Raw genomic sequence first — 13,944 nt, forward strand, 5'->3', positions numbered from 1 at the left:
GCTTTAATTACCACAACAAGTCCAGGCAGAGAAATAATCTTCATGTTATACAGCGTCTTTCACCACACCATCTCGCAACACACCTTACAAGAAACCACGAGAAAAGATAAAAACAGCACAGGCAAGCCTGTACACGAATCAACACACTAAGCTATCAGACATTTAAAAGTGCTGACTAGTAACATCCAATGAATCTCTGTGAAATTGAACGACGTCAACGCGTGAAGAACGCTTGGAGATATGACGTCACTGGAGCCCCCCCTTTTGGAGGTTATTTGAATAAATCCCCCCATGATGCACTTCCTTCTGGCCTACAAGAGTATGTTACGTTAAATAAACATCCTATAGTCAAGTATTCCAACTTAAAACATTTTATGAATCACAGAAAAAGTCCGCAATTCGTGTTGCGAGAGGCCTGACTGGCCCCTTGGTTTCAGGAAACAGAATGGTGAATTTGAAGGCCTAAGAGGACGAGATCCTCCTGATGAAAGGGTTCTTCCGGGTCGCAAAATTCTGTATGCTCTGGTTTCTCTTCAGATCGTATAAATCTTTCGCCTTTTACTAAAGATTTCCGTGGAGAGGGACAATATGAGTTTCAACCAATTTTTTGATTGCCCTGCCTCATGGTGGGGCTACCCAATATTGTAAAAGGCAGAAACAAGATAATAGAACAGCTGTGGTATATGAGGGGTAACTTGCAAATATGATACATTCCCTGCAAGTGTTGTTGCTGACTACAATTTTTCAGTTCAGTTTTAGTATATAGCATCTGCCTTGGGAATATATATTACTAGAGCTTTTGCTAATGAGTTCACCCCATCAGGCCATCCTTACCCTCTCAGGGCATCAATTTTAAATTGGAACATATTACTGAAGCTTTTGCTAATGAATCGCTTAAGTCTTTATTGCAATGATAAGCTGAAAATAGCACAGACAAGCGTGTATGCAAAACAAAGCAGTACATTAATCAATCCAACGTTAAAAAGCGACGAATAAGTAAATCCTGTGTGTTTCACTGTTACTGTACCACATCAATGCGTGAAGCAAGTTTTCGAGAGATGACGTCACTCGGGCAGGCTCTTAAAAGCTCATTTGCATACATCTCCCACGGTGCACTTCTCTCGGCGCTAAAGGAGCATATTAAGATAAAAAATCATCTAACAGTCACACGTTTCCGATCGAAAACCCCTTTTGCCTTCGCAGATAAAGTCTGCGGTTTATGCTGTGTCGCAGGAGGACTAACTGGCCGATCGGTTTCAGGAAAAAAAAAGTGATGCCCTGAGAGAGTAAGAATGTCCTGATGGGCTGACTCTTCCGGCCCGCCAACAGTGGTATAACACTCTGGTTTCTCTTCAGATCGTATAAATCTTTCGCCTTTTACTAAAGATTTCCGTGGAGAGGAACAATATGAGTTTCAACTAATTTTTAGATCGCCCTACCTCACGGTGGGGCTACCCAATATTGTAAAAGATAGAAACAAAATAACAGGACAATTGCAGGGCATGAGAGGTAATAACTCTCAAATACGTTAACTCCCTTGCAAGTGATGATGCCGAGTACAATTCCGCAGTTCAGTTTTAATACCTAGTATCTGCCTTGGGAATATATATTACTGGAGCTTTTGCTAATAAGTCGCTTAAGTCTTTATTGCAATTTGTGGTACAATTGTGTGTGGGAGGAGACTTGATGTTTTGCGTTTTGGCATTTTGGGCATATTAGGGCTGTGCAAAATAAGATGGATTATGGCTCTTTACGAGATGTTAAGAACTCTACAACATCACTTGATTGTTATGTAAAGAAACGAACAATAGTCTTTGCCTATGCTGAGTGCAGAAGAAAAAGGAAACAACGTTCCTGCTGTAGTGCTTTCTCCGGTTGTTGTTATAATTAATATTATGTTTTTCTGGTACTGCTGCTCTTAATTGAGCGTGAGCATTTTATGATCTGTAGTTGGACTAGGTAGATGGTTCATTTTCACACTTTTGCAAGTTGGCAAGATTGACCTTCGCCGGTGACGGAGGAAGAGAGCTGTCGATGTTGGTGATTCCGGCACTGTTTCTCCATTCTGGGTTAACCTCCGCGTTGTGACTACCTGTGATGCAGGATTTCGAGATTGCTTAGCATCTGTCTTCGTGACAACTGCTTTCAAAAGTTACGAAAGTGAATTATTGCCATAATTCACTTCTCTTCAGGTCGCATAACAAGAAAACGCGAGAAATAAGCTTCAATTTATACTGCATCTTTCGGACCACCTCTAAACGCGCTTTACAATGAAACAAGGCAGAAGCTGAAAATAGCACAGACAAGCGTGTACGCAAAACAAAGCAGTACATTAATCAATCCAACGTTAAAAAGCGACGAATAAGTAAATCCTGTGTGTTTCACTGTTACTGTACCACATCAATGCGTGAAGCAAGTTTTCGAGAGATGACGTCACTGGGCAGGCTCTTAAGAGCTCATTTGCATACATCTCCCATAGTGCACTTCTCTCGGCGCTAAAGGAGCATGTTAAGATAAATAATCATCCAACAGTCACACGTTTCCGATCGAAAACACCTTTTTGCCTTCGCAGATAAAGTCTGCGGTTCATGCTGTGTCGCAGGAGGACTAACTGGCCGATCGGTTTCAGGAAAAAAAAAAAATGTGATGCCCTGAGAGAGTAAGAATGTCCTGATGGGGTGACTCTTCCGGCTCGTCAACTGCAGGCTAACACTCTGGTTTCTCTTCAGATCGTATAAATCTTTCGCCTTTTACTAAAAGGCCTTTTACTAACCTGGCAGGGGAGATACCTTGATCAGCCTGTAGGTGGAGTAGTTGGATTGTTTTTCTTTTGTTGGAAGCAGTGTTCGATTTGCGGTTTTTGAAATGGCAACCTTTGGATCCCGTAAGAATGCTGTACGTTTTGAGCTCTTGGATGACCTCTTCATGGATCGTATGCAGTTCAGCAGAAAAGTGTTACAGAAGGAACTTGGCTTTGAACCTCGGCACTTGGATTTCATCTTCGCTCTCCCAGGTCAGAAAGCATTTGAGGTTGTATTTGCTACCTATCCTCTGTTTGAACAATGCGTGGATGTGTTTGAGGCAAAAAGAGGCAAAGTTCCTGCACTTGAGAAGATCAACTTGCAGCCTCTGACACAGAGAGAGAGGAAAACGGTGCATGTTGTTATGTTCTCGGAACTGGCAAAGACGGAGGACATTCACACCTGGCTTAACCAGTACTGCACCGTCCACCATGGAACTGAGGTTAGAGATGTTGATGGTATAAAAACAGGAGCAAGGAAATTCGAGGTTCGCTTGCTACCGGACAGCGTAAATGGAGGCTTAAGGCACCTGCCCTCTACAATCCGGCTGGGCGCCTGCAATGGCTATGTGTTCTATGTGGGACAACCAAAGGTGTGTCGGCGCTGTGGTGCTGTGGGACACCTGGCATCGTCCTGCACTGTGAAATGCTGCAAGACCTGTGGCAAACAGGGACATTTAGCCTCTGACTGTTCAATGCTGCCAAAGTGCAATTTATGTGGCTCGGAAGGACACGTTTTTAAGAACTGCCCTCACGCCTACGCCAATAAACTCAAAATGAGAAAGGATGAGGCAGTGCTTGTTTCAGCCAAACCGGCCCGAAAATCCAAAGCAAACAACAAGTCAAACAAAGAACCCTTGTTGGACAAAGACTCTCAGCCTCCAGCCAGGATCAGTCCTGCTGTGGCTCCGGGGCTGGTGGAAGAGAAATCCACTACGCCCCCACAACCGCAGACTGCACCAGACAAGCACGAGGGTTTGAAAACCCCCGAGAACAGCGAGGACCCCTCCCCCACTCCTGCTCCTCAGAACGAGGGCCAGTGTGGGGCCCCCCGGTGGAGCGGGTCCAGCGAGGATACCCAGGATTCAGCGGAGCTGCTTTTCTCAGACTCTGCAAGTGCTACAGATGCCCTCCTCTCCTCCATCCAGTCCATCACGGAGGATCTGCAGCAGCTGGTGGGTGAGGGGGAAGAGGAGACTGGTGCATCGGCTGCACCCCTTTCCCCTCAGTGCTCCCAGGAGCTGGACTTGAGGAAAAGAAAAAATGACTCTGTTTTCTCCCCGAGCGAGGAGGAAGGAGAGCATGGCGATGGGGACAGCTGGAACCTCTCCACCCCTCCCTCTACCCCCTTCCTTGAAATGGACTCTGTGAACGCTTTTACTGCTGCCACCCTGATGAAGGCTCATTCAGAGGATGGCTGGCAGGAAATTGGTAAGAAGAAAAAGAAAAAGAAAAAGGTAACAGGTGAGACCGAAGAGAAATGTGTTTTGTAAAGACTGGTTCCACTTTCTTATGTAATATGGCTCTTAACATAATTTCTCTTAACACAAGAGGTATCAATGACAGAGTTAAATGCCAGTCTGTCTTTGATTACCTCCAGCAGAGAGAGGGAGATGTGTTGATGTTGCAGGAGTGTGCTTTAGCCTATCAAGAGAGGTATAAAAGTTTTGAAGATAGGTGGGATAAAGGGCCTTCTGTTTGGTCAGGGGACAATAACAACAGAGCCTCTGGCGTGGCCATTCTTTTCAAAGGATGGGCATTCAAATTGAAAAGTATTCAGAGGGTCATAGATGGCAGGTTGCTGTGTGTGGATGTGGAATGGGGGACCGTTAACCTGCGGCTAATCAATGTGTATTGCCCTACTGACGTAGGAGGAAGGGTGGAGCTACTCAAGGCACTCTCCCCCCTATTGTTATGCAGCACAGACGTGATAGTGGGAGGGGATTTTAATTGTATCTTAGAGCACACAGACAGGCAGTCTAGCTCGCCGATAAAATTGGATTCCAGCTCACTGGCCCTGCAAAACTTAGTTCAAGACTTTAAACTCTCAGACACATATAGATGTATATATCCCACAACAGCAGGATATACATGGTCAGGGAGGAATAGCAGCTCCAGAATTGACTATTGCTTTGCCTCAGAGAGAGTGAAAGTTGTTGGGGTCACTCTTCAGCCTGTCTTCTTCTCAGATCATCAGGCTTTAGGGTGTAGAGTGGAACTCCAGGGCGGGACTGTCTTTGGCCCAGGCCTCTGGAAACTCAACACAAAACTGCTAGAGAACGAGGGGGTAGTATCCCGCTACAAGGAGAAACTATCACAGTGGCTGTCCTTGCAGTGTCTGTACGGGTCAGTAGGAGAGTGGTGGGAGGAGGTGAAGGTGAGGACAAAGGCCTTTTTCATGGCTGAGGGAAGGAAGGCTGCTGCCAGACGGAGAGGAGTGCTAGCCAGGAAACAGAGGCAGCTGCAGCGTCTCTACACGATGCTGCACAGTGGCTTCGATGTGCTCGAGGATATCGCCCTTTTAAAAAAGGACATCCGGAGCATAGCCGAAGAAAGTAGTCGAGGAGTGCTGTTAAGAAGCAGAGTGCAGTTCTTGGAAGAAAATGAGAAGTGTACTCGCTTCTTTTTCAGGAAAGTGGTAGGCTCCAAGACTGTCATGGAAAGTGTAGTTGATGAGGAGGGACGAGAGAGAACAGAGCCGAGTGCTATCCTCTCCTGCACCGAGGCCTTCTACTCAAGACTGTACAGCTCTACAGAGGTAAAGGATGAAGATATTCATTTTTTTACCTCAAAGCTAGAAAACATTTTGAGTGAAGAAGATAGGGAAGTACTTGAGAGGGATTTGACAGTAGAAGAGCTGAGACAGGCTATGGAGAGCTTACAGAAGGGGAAAACTCCGGGTGCTGACGGGCTCCCTAAAGAATTTTATTGCACCTTTTGGGATCTGCTTCAGGATCCGCTACTGCTCCTATTCGAGGAAAGCTACAAGACAGAATTGCTGCCTGACTCCTTAAGAGAAGGCACTATCTCTCTCTTGTTTAAGAAAGGAGCAAAAAATGACATAAAGAACTGGAGACCCCTCAGCCTGTTAGGCGTGGACACTAAGATCCTGTCCAAAGCCCTTTTCCTGCGCCTACAAAATGTAGTGGCCTCACTGGTAGGGAAAGAACAGACTTGTGGGATAGCAGGACGCCTGATGAGCGACAACCTGGCCTTGTTGAGGGATGTCTGTCTGTACTCTGAGGATCGCTCCCTCCCTCTGTGCATTTTAGGTGTAGACCTAGAAAAGGCCTTTGACCGCCTAAACCGGCAGTACTTAACATCGGTACTTGAGCACATGAAGTTTGGCCCCATCATGAGAAAGTGGATTAACCTGCTGTACACAGGTAGCAACAGCAGAGTCATGGTTAATGGCAATAGATCACGCACCTTTGAAGTCTGTTCAGGGGTGAGGCAGGGCTGCCCATTATCCCCCTTGTTATTCGTTTTGGCTATGGAGCCCTTAGCCTGTGCCTTGCGCCAGGATCAGGCCATTAATGGGATACCAGTGCCTGGAAGTGGGGGAGGAGAGGTAAAGACATCTCTATACATGGATGACGTCACCCTGCTCCTCTCTGACAATGCCTCAATTAGCAGAGCTCTGCAGTGCTGTGATCGGTTCTCTTTGGCTTCCTCCGCAAAAATTAACACATCTAAGAGTGAGATTTTTTATCAGAACTGGAGGGAGCCAAAAGAAGGACATGATCTCAGGCTGCAAGAGAAGAGAATCAAGGTCCTGGGGGTGTATTTTGGAGAAGAGATGGGAACAGTAAATTGGCAGAACAAATTGCCAATCTTAAACAAAAAACTGATGCAATGGAAGGACCGAGACCTCACCATGACAGGGAAGGTGCTGGTCATCAAAGCTGAGCTCTTGCCTGTCTTGAATTTTCTGGCTTCTACCTTCCCAATCCCACACCGTGTTGCGGCGGTGCTGAGGAGATTGATGTTTCAATTTCTATGGGGTGGGAAGCAGGAAAGACTCAGAAGGGAAATAATGTACAGGCCGCTACCCTCAGGGGGGAAGTCTGTCCCAGATATTGCTACGAAGCTGCTGTGCATTTTCCTGGCCTCTGTGCTGAGAGGCTTTGCAACAGCACCTGCAGCGCGTACCTGGACTTATTTTTCCAGGCTCTGGGTAGGTAGGGAGGTGTTCAGAGTGTGGGGTGTCAGACCCAAGCTGGACGTCCCACTCTCTGACACATGCCCTGCAATTTATGGGACAGTTAAAAGTTTTCTAAGATCTCACCCAATTGGCCATATTCCCCTCCGAGATGTCAGCGTCCAAAAACTGGAAGATTTCGTAGCACCCCAGAACAATAGGCAGACCCCTGTGGGCATTTTAACATCAGCCCAAACAAGGAAGGTGTGGAAACACACATCCTCTAAATTTCTGTGCAACATTCACAGAGATTTAGCCTGGAGTGTCGTCCACCAGTGCTTACCGGTACGAACTTTCTTGTACCGTAGGGGCCTCACCCCCAGCCCTCGCTGCGTTAGGGTGGGCTGCGGCGAGGAGGAGACTGTGACCCACCTCCTGTGGTCCTGCTTTTTTGCTAAGGCCTTCTGGGCACAGTTTGAAGATTGGTTGCAGGCTCTCTCGCCCCAATTTACCCTGACCGCTGCTTTCATCATATACGGCATCTCTCCTGTCAAGCTTCCTCCTGACGTGTTTGACAGGATCTGGGCCGTGGTGAACAGTGGGAAAGACGCCCTGTGGAGAGTGAGGAACATGGGGCTGTTCAAAGGCATCGAGGTCCCAGTCAAGGCAGCAGGTAGCCTGGCCCTGTTCATCACCCGAGAGAACTATTACCTCAGAGATCTGTGGAGAGAAGGGAGGGAGGAAGCAGAAAATCTGTGGGAAATAGAGGGCATTGGACAGTATCTCAAGAAACTGTGAAAAACATTATCATGTTTAAGTAAAGAATGTGATTTGCACCAGAAAAAAAGAAATTGTTGCTATGTAACTGGTTCCGTGTCAAAATGTAATGAGATGTGATCATATATACTGTTTTAAGTATGTATATTAATGTAAAGCTTTCTGATTTGTGATTTCCTGTATTTTTTTGTGAAAAGAAAATAAAGTTCTTAAAAATCGAAATCGCCTTTTACTAAAGATTTCCGTGGAGAGGAACAATATGAGATCCAACCAATTTTTTGATCGCCCTGCCTTGCGGTGGGGTCTCCTGATATTGTGAAAAACAAATTCAAGTAAATATAGTTAAGTTTAACATGATGATGTTTGATAGCTATCGAATAGCTTCATGATGCTTCTTTCTAGGTAATAGTTGAAACAGACCGTTGTTCAGGAAAAAATACTGAAACTGTGTTTTAAATTGTTTTCTGAGCTTGTGTCGCCCCCTGGCTGCTCCAGCCGGTACGAGCTGGAAGACTCGGAGTGTCTCGAAGGTGAGGAAGAAGAAGAGATTTCAGGGAGACAGGTTCTACGTCTTACTGAGCAACAGCGCCTTCCTCGGACTGACGATCACTTCACCTGGCCCTGAGGACGCTGAAGGAGCAGGCGAGCAGGGAGTCCTACTGCAACATCACCCGCCAATCAAAATCTGGCTACAAACATCTGAGCGTGTCATCCACCCCCTCCACCTGTATGACAGTGAAGTGTGGGATCCACTCACACCAGGATTACATAAAAGGGGGATGAACACCCCACAGAAACTCTGTGTAAAAACACCCTCTCAATTCAATTCAAGGTGCTTTATTAGCATGACCGATGGGTACAATCAGTGTTGCCAAAGCAAATAAAAATAATAAAATTAACATGGAACAAGACAAAAAATAGAAGTAAAATAAAATCTACAGACATGTTACAGACATTTACAACAAAGACATATTATAAAATATTGACACCCTCCATGTACAAGCCGTGATATCGAAGTTCACACAAACCTGACGTGACCACAGCCTGGTGTCTCCAATAGTGGGCAGCTCAGAGAGACATCCGTCCATCAGTACCTGGGGCATAGCCAGGAATTGATTTCTGGGTGGGCCTGTGCTCTAACTGACTGTCCTGCCAGCATAGGGGCACCCCTCCAATTTACAATGCAATCCTCCAGCGGTATAATTAAACAGCAGAATTAGCGGAACCTTATATATACTGTCACTCACTCACACACAGGTTAAGCAACAATTACCTAGGCTGCCGAACACGACAGTGCCACGGCTGACACGCACAAAAAAACAATCAGTGCCTACCTCTGTTGTGAGGTTTTGGTCTTCTAGACCAGACGCAGGCATCGGGGCTTGGAATTGAATATGGCGATAATCTCCTCACTGTCTAGAGAGTCTGCAAATTCCCGTTCAAATGACAGCTAGTTTGCAAAAGTCTCTCATATGAGGACTTTGTCTTTAGCTGAAGAAAAGCTGCAAGAGCTCATTTTCACCTGTTGCTTGTAACAGTTCTAAGTATTTCGTATGCCTGCTTTTAGATTGTTCAGTAGTTTTACGAGTTACTCTGAAGTTAAGATTTTATTGCAAAACGCAAGATTCCAAATCTGTCCGAAATATTATTTAAAATACCAGGCAAGGGCTTACCTTGAGCTCCGTGAAGTTGTCCCCCCTACAGACAACACAAACTATTAAACCCACCTCATTCGTTAGTGCTACTTGTGCCGTTGAAAGTAGCGTTTGTGCTGCTTTCGTTCCCGAGATATAGCGCCTTGTGTTTCCGGTGATCATGTGACCATGCACGGTGACTTTGACCTCCAGTGACCGGGTCTGCCGAGTTCAAGCGTCTGTTACCGGTGCGAGAGTAACAGTCTGCAATTGTGTTCCTCTGTTTGCCCGGGTGGGGGGCGGCGGTGGATTTTGCATTTGATATCAGTCTTTTGTGCGTTTCTGTGAGCAGGAAAGTTAAGTTTGTCACGAATATCACATACCCTAATCAGAAGAGTTGCGGGTGTAGTCTCAAAAAGCGAACACTAGCAAACATTTACATGTTCTAACAAGAGGCTTAAACGAGCACGTCTTAATACTTCGTAGCAGTGTGCTTTTTTAAACATCAATGATCAGTTTCTCACTGTCTCCTTAAACACGCGCACCAAGGACGTGTTACGATTCACGTGCAGTCTGCAATGTAAAGACTCAGACATGTTTGCTTGTCCTGCTCCGTGAAGTTGCCCACCCGCCCTTCGAACAGCACAAACGACGAAACTCACCGCAATCGTTAGTGCCGGTTTGTGTCGCTGTAAATAGCGTTTGTGCCGCTTTTGTTTCCGGGATATAGCGCTATGTTTTATCGCCTTGTAGACTATCTACAAGGAAGTTTACAGGTACCAACAAACTCGGTACTTGAACTCCCGATTGTGATGAAAACAATGGGGGCAATTTGTTTTCCGAGTCTGTCTGGTCGGGTGGGGTATATATTTCAATATAGCGCCTTCTTTTCCTGGCTGTGACGTCAATCTGTGACGTACAAAACAGCAAAGTCACGACCACCAGATCTTTCAGTTGTGATATTTGGATCAGTTGACCCCAGACTCAGCCTTTACGCGAATAAACAGTCTTACATTTAGGGAGGAGTTACTATGAGTTCATTGGGTTAGGAGTTTTCTTTAAATTTTTAACCATGTTCTCGAAAATGTTTTTCTTGTGTACTCTTTTCATTGGTGACGAGACACCAGTTTCCAAATTACCGCTGGTACAACACGAGAGCCCATATTCAGGTATTAGTTCCAAGATCGATATAATTTAACAATAAAAAACAAAATTGAAAGCACGAGCATAATAATATAAAGATCAAAGACTTTACATTTCTATTCATTTTTGAAGTACAAAGTAGGAGGTGTTTCCCCTACCTTAAATATAAAAAAATTAAAATACCATATATTTATTACACAAAGCAGCGGAGACAGTTCTATTGTAAATAAAAAATGTATTTATTTCGGAGAGTACGGGACATTGCGAATCAATAAAGACGTTAAAAAATAAGCCGATGTAGTTATTTTGCAAATAGGTAAAGCATTGTAAAAATAGATTCTCATTGACAGTAAACAAGCCGATCCACCTGGCGCTGCTCGCTTGAACAGCTCTCAGACCCGTGATTGGCTAAACCCCCGAACAGCTCGGGCCGCGATTGGGTGAAGAGTGAGAATCGACACTCTGATTGGGTACAGCGCCACAGCGGAAGTTCCGAGAACATGTAGATACACAGGTGATGGACGTTCTTCTTGGTCCAAATACTGTAGCCCCGGTTAACCGTGTGTGCTGTATGAGCATGCTGGATATACAGTAACACATTCATTTTAAGAGAAGTCGCACTGAGGTCAAAACTGAATAGCAGACAAAGAGTGTCATGACATCCACAACGCTTTCACGACTCCGATAGCATGTCACGATAGGAGTGCGCGCAACACGATCACATCGCGATATCCAATGCGACTGGCGCACTGTCATGGCTCCACTGTCGCGACATTAAGTCCATATATTGCGATATGGCGTACCCCCCGACAAAACGCCCACCCCCATGTCGCGACACGGAGTTCACATATCGTGATATGACAAATGTCATTGGCGCCCATGTCGTGACATGAAGCCCGCATATCGCGATATGACATACCCCGGCAAAAATGCCCCGCCTCCATGTCGCGACACGAAGCCCATATATCGCGATATGACATACCCCGGCAAAATGCCCCGCCCCCATGTCGCGACATGAAAGCCCCTATATCGCGAAATGACAGAAACTGTCACGCCCATGTCGCGACATGAAGCCCCATATATCGCGATATGACATTCCCCAACAAAATGCCCCGCTCCCATGTCGGGACATGGAGCCATATGTTGCGATAGGACATGATATGCTGATCCCATGTCGGGACACAAAGTCCATATATATAAGGAAAACGTGCCTTGATCTTTTATCTTGATCTTACATTGATTACAATTGATCTTACAATATCGGTAATTTTACATACATTACAACCACAGGTTTATGTCATAGATGGTTAACTTGTTGGTATGCATCATGTTTTAGTATTATTTACATCTAAGGAGGCTCATATGTTTATCGATATTGATTGTCTTTAAAATGTTAAGGGTACGAGCTAAACTGTAACAGACGCTTGAACTCGGCAGACGGGGTCACTGGAGGTCAAAGTCACCGTGCATGGTCACGTGATCACCGGAAACTCAAGGCTCTGTATCTCGGGAACGAAACCAGCACAAACGGTACTTTCAACGGCACAAACCGGCACAAACGTAGCACTAATGAAAGAAGTGGGTTTCGTCGTTTGTGCTGTCTGTAGGGAGCCAACTTCACGGAGCCTTTAATTTGCCTTTAAATATTCAGCGGTTGGAGTAAATGCATCGACCCAACGGTAATATCGAGTGAGGCGTCATGAGAATAAAAACTGCGAAGGTATTAAAATATTAAGATCTTGTTTGATCCTTCATGATGCTTTTAAACTTGTATGAAACCCACGAAATTAGTATTCTGTTTTCGATGCCAAAAGACACCTAATTTAGAAATTTGTGACTTCCCACAAGACTTAAACACTGAATTGTTATAGTCGCATTAGAGTGCTAACCAATTCATCCTTTAATTGCAAGAATGGTCTGCTAATAAAAGCGTCAAATACATACTTTGGATGTATTTTAACTCTGTAAAGTCGTTCACTTGTTATATTTATTTATACTTATATTTATTATCTTTATGTTATTCATGCATTCCGAAACTTGTAACATCTCATGTGTCTTGTTTGTTTCGGGACAGCTCTGGTCATCTACAGGCGGCTTTTTGAAAAACGTAGATATACGCATTTGTTTTGGCTAATAAATATACATGTTAGCTAATAAACCAAAGACTTAGCGGTAGATAGCCCTAAGAGGGTCTGACGACAACGATAGCCAATTAGGCCACGGCTACGGCCCCATAATTAGTAAATGGATTAACGTGCTGTACACACGTAGCAACAGTAAGAAAATGGTAAATGGCTATAGGTAACGCCCCTCTGAACTCTGTTCAGGGGTGAGGCAGGGCTGCCCACTATCCCCCTTGTTATTCATGTTAGTTATGGAGCCCTTAGCCTGTGCCTTGCACCATTAAAACTGTACTTGATTGTAGTTTTACTATTTGATAATCATAGTATTAGTTTGCACTGTTTGCTCTCTTCGTGTGCTTCTGCACAGTTAGTTTAACAGATATGGGTGCTGTGCCACTGGTACCATACTGTTGTTTACACTGTTATTGCTATTGCATTTACTGCCTATTGTCGTCTGCTGTTCTATATATTTATAAACACTGCACCCGAGGGACTAATGAGAAACACTTTTTTATTATACTATGCACCTGTGTAAGTATAATGACAAATAAAGCTGAATTGAATTAAAGGGATACCAGTGCCTGGAAGTGGGGGAGGAGGGGTAAAGACGTCCCTGTACCGGGATGACGTCACTCTCCTCCTCTCTGACCACATCTCAGTGCTGTGATCAGTTCTCTTTGGCTTCCTCTGCAAAGATGAATAAACCCAAGAGTGAGATTTTATCAGAACTGGAAGAAGCCAAAAGAAGAACATGATCTCAGGCTGCAAGGGAAGGGAATTAAGGTCCCTATTACTCAAGATTTCCATGGAGGGGAACAGTATATGTTTAAATTAATTTTTTGATGGCCTTGCCTTATGGTGGAGCTTATTTGCATTGCGAAGTATGTTTTCAAATGCTACTTAATAAATCCTTTTTGTATGTATCTGATGTACGTTTAGGAAATTCGCTAGTTTGTTTTAGCCAGACTAAGGTTCCCCGTCATCTATTCTGTTCATGTTCTCACTCAATCTTCCTGAGCGACCTGGAATAAAAGCTCAACATGCAGGAGTAACACCAGTAACATTTTGGGAATGAAACTGCTGAGAGTTCTGCAGCGAAGACCACTCATCTTCAGTGGAGGTGGAGGTCATGAAGTTAAAGCACAGTTATGTCTTTTTTTAAAAGGGAAATTAAACCACAGCATCCAGTTCGCCCCAGCAGGCTGGCAGGAGAGGGTCAGAGGGATGACTCATAGTCACCACTGCCCTACAGCAGCTGCTGGTGGTGGCGAGAGCGCAGGAACGAAAGAGGGCATTTCGTTATAGTTATGAGCTCACAGTTAATTG

The 13,944-nt window shown here is 44.9% G+C and overlaps 1 long non-coding RNA gene and 2 other non-coding genes across 4 annotated transcripts; all 3 read left to right on the forward strand.

The window, feature by feature from the left end:
- Window positions 1-517: 517 nt before the first annotated feature.
- Window positions 518-634, forward strand: LOC148649330 (U5 spliceosomal RNA). Its single transcript, XR_015926578.1, has one exon. It is a non-coding gene; the product is annotated as a U5 spliceosomal RNA (small nuclear RNA).
- Window positions 635-1,336: 702 nt separating this feature from the next.
- On the forward strand, window positions 1,337-1,453 carry LOC148649331 (U5 spliceosomal RNA). Its single transcript, XR_015926576.1, has one exon. It is a non-coding gene; the product is annotated as a U5 spliceosomal RNA (small nuclear RNA).
- A 996-nt stretch (window positions 1,454-2,449) lies between these two features.
- LOC148649332 (uncharacterized) lies at window positions 2,450-13,546 on the forward strand. 2 transcript variants are annotated; one of them, XR_015926336.1, is made up of 2 exons: window positions 2,450-2,678; window positions 8,214-13,546. It is a non-coding gene; the product is annotated as an uncharacterized LOC148649332 (long non-coding RNA). The 2 variants fall into 2 exon arrangements; XR_015926337.1 differs by having other exon boundaries at window positions 2,450-2,659.
- Window positions 13,547-13,944: the final 398 nt, after the last annotated feature.

The sequence above is a fragment of the Lepisosteus platostomus genome, chromosome 14 (genome assembly GCF_059453375.1).
Source record: "Lepisosteus platostomus isolate fLepPlt1 chromosome 14, fLepPlt1.hap1, whole genome shotgun sequence".
NCBI lineage: Eukaryota > Metazoa > Chordata > Actinopteri > Semionotiformes > Lepisosteidae > Lepisosteus > Lepisosteus platostomus.